The 7,430-nt window shown below is 33.7% G+C and overlaps 1 long non-coding RNA gene across 1 annotated transcript; it reads right to left on the reverse strand.

Moving 5' to 3' along the window:
• Positions 1-383: 383 nt before the first annotated feature.
• LOC131434561 (uncharacterized) lies at positions 384-1,220 on the reverse strand. The gene is made up of 3 exons (XR_009230353.1): positions 941-1,220; positions 721-885; positions 384-655 (listed from the first exon to the last, which is right to left on the reverse strand). It is a non-coding gene; the product is annotated as an uncharacterized LOC131434561 (long non-coding RNA).
• Positions 1,221-7,430: the final 6,210 nt, after the last annotated feature.

Genomic DNA, 7,430 nt, shown 5'->3' on the forward strand with positions numbered 1-7,430 from the left:
AAATTGAACTGCTTAGTGCTAAACTCGGCAGTTCAATTTGAACCGCTAAGCAGACGTAAAGTTTCTGCTATTTACGATCCGGAAATATAGGGTAGTGTGTTTATATTTTATACCATTACTGAAAAAGGCGAAAAACCGTAAAAAGTTTTCTAAATCGACCTCAAATCTTCTCCATTTGATAGTTTTTATCAGTAGACGGTCAAACAAACCGATTTCGGTTATTCTTTTGAGAATCGAAGAAAATTATGTTGAGGAATACCACAGTATTATATATGATAGAATGATTGATATGAGAAATGCATCATTACACCACTAGGTGGATTAAAACAGGTTTTTAATGTTACGACACATATCGTTGTATTCAGATAATATTTTAGGTTGAAACTGGTCCCACATGTATACGAAATCGCTGGCATGAGTCTTCAAAATGTTGAAGTTCTCAAGAATCTGAAAAAAATGAATAAATCGTGAAAAAGATGTTAAATATGCACTTTAACAAGAAATTATTTTCTACTGAAGCTCTATGGAACGCCACGGAAACAGGATAGATTCCAGTAGCACGCTGTTTGTTACGGTATGTAATGGTTAACTTCCATAATTGAAAAATTCGATGCTTCGTTTCCTTGCTGGAGAGAGCATATTGAAGTTCCTGCAACTTCAAAGATAATCAATTAGAATTAAATTAAAGAAATAATCAGTAAGAATTGATTAAAGAAATACCATTTCTTCGATATCCGGTACATTTTGAGGTTCAAGATGTGGTTTAATATCCTCACGTCGTACAAACAATCTCTTGTATGTCTTCTTCGATAAGAATTCCATCCTAAAGTGCAACTTTCCAGCATGTCTTCCTACACCTCGACCCTCTTTGTGAAACCATAATGACTGTAATGAAATGATTATTATTAATAATCGTATTTACATACCCTTATTAATTTACCTGAGGTACATCAGATACCGGAGAAGACAATCTAGGATAAGTTTTAATCAATAAAAGTGCTAATAAATCTTTATGGAAAGTAGATGGTCGCCTAAAAGGAACAAATGTGTTATATTTCAACGTCTAAGATTTTAACAAAATGCAAAAGTTTTAGGCCTGAAATCAATAGATCATCTTTATTGTATCCCCTATGAGAACAAGGAGAGAGATGAGTAGTACAAAATCATCAACAATCTATCTGAACTTGACATTAATTAGATAATATTTGTATTATTTTTTAATTAACTTTAAAGGAACAATAAATTTTCTGAATTTGTATCTTTAACTTTTTATTCAAAAATATATATCTACGAACATTTAATAATCTTGATGATAACAGCGTCTTGAAATATAATTTACTCTGCTTCCAACCGGCGACCAGAACGCAAAAGTAGTACGACTACGAATTTTTTCCATCTTGAACAATTTTATTTCAGAGTCATCACCAATTTCATACGCTTCTAGAATATCATCGTAAGTTACAGTGTTACACATTTCAAATAAGAAACGTATTTGTTACTGGAACACAGCTATTTCATCAATTATTCCATAACATGGATAAAATTCATTCCTGAAGTTTTGCTTTCTCATATAGAAAGGTTATGCAATCACAGTGAAAACCGACTGTTGAACCGAGGCCCGGAGGGCCGAGTGTCATATACCATTCGACTCAGTTTGTCGTGCACTAACTTTTCTCAGAGATGACTGAGCCGAATTTCACAAGCTTAGATTCAAATGAAAGGTCTTGTGGTCCCATACGTAATTCCTGAATTTCATCTGGATCCGACTTCCGGTTCCGAAAATATAGGGGAAAGTGTGTTAAAAATTGTATACCATCACTGAAGAGGGCGAAATACCATACCATCATCGACCTCAAAACTTCTGCAATTGATAGTTTTTATCAGTAGACGGTCAAGCAACCCGATTTCGGTTATTGTTTTAATAATCGAAGAAAATTATTTTGAAGAAGTATTATAGTATTATATAGGATAGTATGATTGATATGAGAAAGGCATCATAACACCACTAGGTGGATTAAAACAGGTCTCTTATACAAACAATCAGATTCTCTCTAAACTCTATACCGTTAATAGAACTATTTTTGGAATGAAAACATATGGTGTATCAATGAAATTTTTACTTTTGCAATCTTCCCCAAGTAGCAAATGTAACTTATTGAACTTTCAAGATGTTTTACAATTGATTTAGAAATGTTATTTATGTTAGATATGTTTAGAAATATATATTAAATTTGGTTGTGCAACTTATCACTGTTAAGTTTAACAATACTACTGAAAAAATCACTGTAGAACAACTTTAAGTACATCTAAAAAAATTGTGCAGTAAATCACCAATCAAAACTAGCTCTACAAAAAATTTCACATCGTCATGCGAAACGGGAGTAACTACAACAATTGTGTAACTTATCAAAAACTTTCCAAACGGCTTTCATAATTGTACCGGACACAATATACGTCGAAATTGCTATAAAGCTTTTGTGGAAGGAAAATTAGTGAAATGATTGATGCTCTCCGCAAGGCTAAAAAGGCTAAGGCTGATGTCAGAGTGGAAACTGGAAGCTGAGCTGGGTTGGAAGCTAAACTTGTTTAGCTCTCCGCAAGGCTAAAAAGGCTAAGGCCGATGTCAGAGTGGAAACTGTAAGCTGAGCTGGGTTGGAAGCTAAACTTGTTTAAGCTTGATTAGAAGCGGGAGGATGTCAGGCTGAACGCGATAAAAGTTTGTTTAGAAACTGACAATCATAAATAAACATGAACTCGTCTGATGAAGAATTTTTCATTTCTCCAACCGTTCACAATCACTTTTTCGGAAAAAAAGAAAGTTATTGGAATACGTCCAATGAATCTGCAAAGACGTTAAAATGGCGAGTTTCATCATCTTATTATGATGTACGAAAATATCCTGATAGGTTCTAAGCCTATACTACAATGTCAATTGAAACTTTTGACCATGTTCTCAGTCAAATAGAGTCGAAAATAACTAAGGAATGGACAAATTTTATTAAAACTCCTATATTTCCATGTGAAAAACTGATCATCACTCTCAGGTAAGAATGAAATCAACCAATGTCCCAGCCCACTCAAACTGAAAACCATCAGCTCGCTTACTGAAGTATTCTTTGTTAACATCAAGCTATCTACGAAAATGTTTCAATTTTTTCAATTGTCTTTCCCTAATTTCAACATTGATAGCTATTTTTTCTCGTCAGTATTTTGGTAGTGTTATCATTAAGACTGTCCTTTAACTGTTATCAATTGTTATATATATATATATATATATATATATATATATATATATATATATATATATATATATATATATATATATATATATATATATATATATATATATATATATATATATATATATATATTTATATTTATACATACACTGAGGTCTTTTTTTATGGGAATTTTCAGAGTTATGCGGTTTTTTTTATGCGAAGTTTCAGAGTTATGCGAATTTTCAGGGTTATGCGGTTTACCCTTCTGCGGTCTTTTTTTATGCGAAGTTTCAGAGTTATACGGTTTTTTTTATGCGAAGTTTCACAGTAATGCGGTTTTTTTATGCGAATTTTCAGAGTTATGCGGATTTTTTTATGCGGTACGTAAATTAGCATAAAAAAAGACTTCAGTGTATATATATATATATATATATATATATATATATATATATATATATATATATATATATATATATATATATATATATATATATATATATATATATATATATATATATATATAGAGAGAGAGAGAGAGAGAGAGAGAGAGAGAGAGAGAGAGACAGATCGGCTGAAAAGTTCGTATCGTTTCTATGAGAGAGCGCCACTAGAATTAAATCCATACCATTTTCAGTTAGTACCAACCTTCAAAAGATACGTGTATAAATTTGACAGCTGTCTGATTATTAGTTTGTGACAGAGATGTCTATCTCCTCTGTGTGACGAAGAGCAAGCAAAATTTCTCCCCTCGCACTGACAACTTCAACGAGAGCTCTTCTCTTTCACATTTATACACCACTGTTGTGTAAGTGTGCACGCATCATTAGTGCGTTTGTTTATTTCCTTTTACCTCTTCCACTGAATCGCACCAAAGTGCTAGAGCATTAGCTAATAAATTTTCTGAGGTGGATGCAGATACTTTCACAGAGGTGTACATGCCGGTGAGCACTCTGCTGTATGGTTTTCGTAGATGAAGCGTGGACACGCAAAATCAGCAAAATAAAACAATTTATCGTAAAATTTTCGGTTTTCCTTGCAAATTTTTCATAGCAAGGCCAGATCTACTCTCTATTAATTGAAGTTCACAGAAGTGTTCGCTCACCATCACTCGCCAGTGGTCACTTGGGTGTATTTAGACGAGAGCGCGTGTGAGCGATTCATGCGAAGAGAATGTGTTTTACTCGAGCCAGCTGCTTTAACCACAAGCACACACTCAAATGCTGTCTATTCGACACTGAGAAGAAGTGCGCTTTCCTCTTTGTGCGGTGCTTCGTTTTTTTCATCCTCGGTTTGGCAAAAATCTGACTCTAGCGTGTATAACTCTGGTGAAATGCCATCTCTGGTTTGTGAAATATTGCATTTTGAGTGAAGCTACTTTTGTTATTGTGAAAAAAATGGAAAAAACCTGTTTTAATCCACCTAGTGGTGTAATGATGCCTTTCTCATATCAATCATACTATCATATATAATACTGTGGTATTCTTCTAAATAATTTTCTTCGATACTTAAAAGAATAATTGAAATCGGTTTGTTTGTCCGTCTGCTGATAAAAACTATAAATTGGAAAAGATTTGAGGACGATTTAGAATTTTTTTTTAAGCTTTATCCCCATTTTCAGTGATGGTATACAATTTTTAACCCACTTTACCCTATATTTCTGGATCCGGAAGTCGGATCCGCATAAAATTCAGGAATTACGTATGGGACCATAGGACCTTTCATTTGAATCTAAGTTTGTGAAAATCGGTCGCGCCATCTATGAGAAAAGTTAGGACACATATTTTCTTTTTTTGGCACATTTTACCCAATAACTCCCGAACCGGAAATCGAATCCAAATAATATTCAGGAATTTTGTATGGGACATCAAGACCTTTCATTCGAATCCAAGTTTGTGCAAATCGGTTCAGCCATCTCTGAGAAAAGTTAGTGTACTTATTTTCACAATTTTTTGCGCATTTTACCCCATAATTCCGGAACCGGAAGTCGGATCCAAATAATATTCAGTAATTTTGTATGGGACCACAAGACCTTTCATTTGAATCTAAATTTGTGAAAATCGGTTCAGCCATCTCCGAGAAAAGTTAGTGCAAAAAAACGTTACATACACACATACGAACATACACATACACACATACACACACAGACATTTTGCGTACTCGACGAACTGAGTCGAATGGTATATGACACTCGGCCCTCCGGGCCTCGGTTTAATAGTCGGTTTTCACAGTGATTGCATAACCTTTCTATATGAGAAAGGCAAAAAGGAATTTCGTGTGTTGATGAAACACTACTTTTGATGAAAAAAAGTGCCGCCGATACCAAAAAATGGCTTGATGAGCGTTATCCAGACTATGCACAGGGCGAAGCAACAATTCGTAAGTGGTTTGCAAAATTTCGTACTGGTCATATGAGCACCGAAGACGATGAACGCAGTGGACGTCCAAAAGAGGCTGTTACCGATGAAAACGTGAAAAAATCCACAAAATGATTTTCAATGACCGTAAAGTGAAGTTGATCGAGATAGCTGACACCCTAAAGATATCAAAGGAACGTGTTGGACATATTATTCACGAATATTTGGATATGAGAAAGCTTTGGGTAAAATGGGTGCCGCGTGAGCTCACAATCGATCAAAAACAACAACAAATTGATGATGCTGAAATTGAACGAATTGGGCTTCGAGTTGCTCCCTCATCCACCGTATTCTCCAGATTTGGCCCCCAGTGACTTATTCCTGTTCTCAGACCTCAAGAGAATGCTCGCTGGTAAAAAATTTAGAAGCAATGGAGAGGTAATCGCTGAAACTGAGGCCTATTTTGAGGCAAAGGACAAATCGTACTACAAAAATGGTATCGAAAAGTTGGAAGATCGCTATAATCGCTGTATCGCCTCTGATGGCAATTATGTTGAATAATAAAAACGAATTTTGGCAAAAAAATATGTGTTTCTATTAAACGATACGAACTTTTCAACCGAACTGTTATATATTTATATATATATATATATATATATATATATATATATATATATATATATATATATATATATATATATATATATATATATATATATATATATATATATATATATATATATATATATATATATATATATATATATATATATATATATATATATATACATATATATATAAGAAATCCATTTTGTTGCCACCGATATTCCTCGCCTAGTTTTTCCTGGTGCAACCAAACCGATTTTATGCCGGATCCGGCATTCCATTACATGCACACGCCGGCAGCTCAGTCATCGCCGATGAAAGAAAAAACGTCCCGGATCGGCCGTCCTGGCATAGTGCGAATAGACTTTTATGCAATTTAGTCATACCGGTTACCGACTAATCGCTAAAAACTTCCACATGGAACTCTAAAAAATTCTTCTTTTATGTTTATGTGAAACACATGATTGCACTGCTAAGTAAGTTAAAACAGATTTTCAGATTTGTTCATTAGTTCGATTTTAGATTATTAGAAACAAATGTGAATGTCATTTACAACATTAGTATCATACATAAAAAATGTGATACACACTTTAACAGATTATTAAACCAATCGAAAAGTTTTTCATCTTTCATTTATTTAATTTTTACTTTTTATAAATGCTACCAACTTATGGTTGTTCTTTTGCTCTCATATTCCATTTTTTTTCAAATTTAAAGAATTTTGATTAGAAAAAATACAGTACTTACAAAAGTTATACATGTTGTCAAATGCGATACGATTAAACATGAATCATTGATTTATATTTCTTGATAGTCATCTATGTATTCTATTACATCATATGGTTCTGATGATTGAGAGTGAGAATGTAAGGCAAGATGAGTCGATCTGGTTGAATTAGACTGACAACGAACTGGAGAATGAATCACGCCATATGAGCGTCTATGAATAGGGCTATTGTTTAGTGCTGCTATTTCTGGTTCGAAGTGGTCATTCAATTCACGAAATTTGTTCTTGTATACATGGTTGAAAACTGCATTTTGGATGTCCATGCGGCACAACATTATCGTTTCTTGAGACAGCTTTCTTATGTGCGGTAGAAGGCTATCGAAAAATGCATCATCTTCATCTCTTTCTAGCTTTTTTTTTTATTTACCTTAAGTTCCAGCAATTTTAATCTTTTATTTTCGATGTTGATTATTTCGGCTACTTGATTGAGATGATGCTTGCGAAAATTTCTCGTCGATGTGG

The sequence above is a fragment of the Malaya genurostris genome, chromosome 3, assembly GCF_030247185.1.
Source record: "Malaya genurostris strain Urasoe2022 chromosome 3, Malgen_1.1, whole genome shotgun sequence".
Taxonomy (NCBI): Eukaryota; Metazoa; Arthropoda; class Insecta; order Diptera; family Culicidae; genus Malaya; species Malaya genurostris.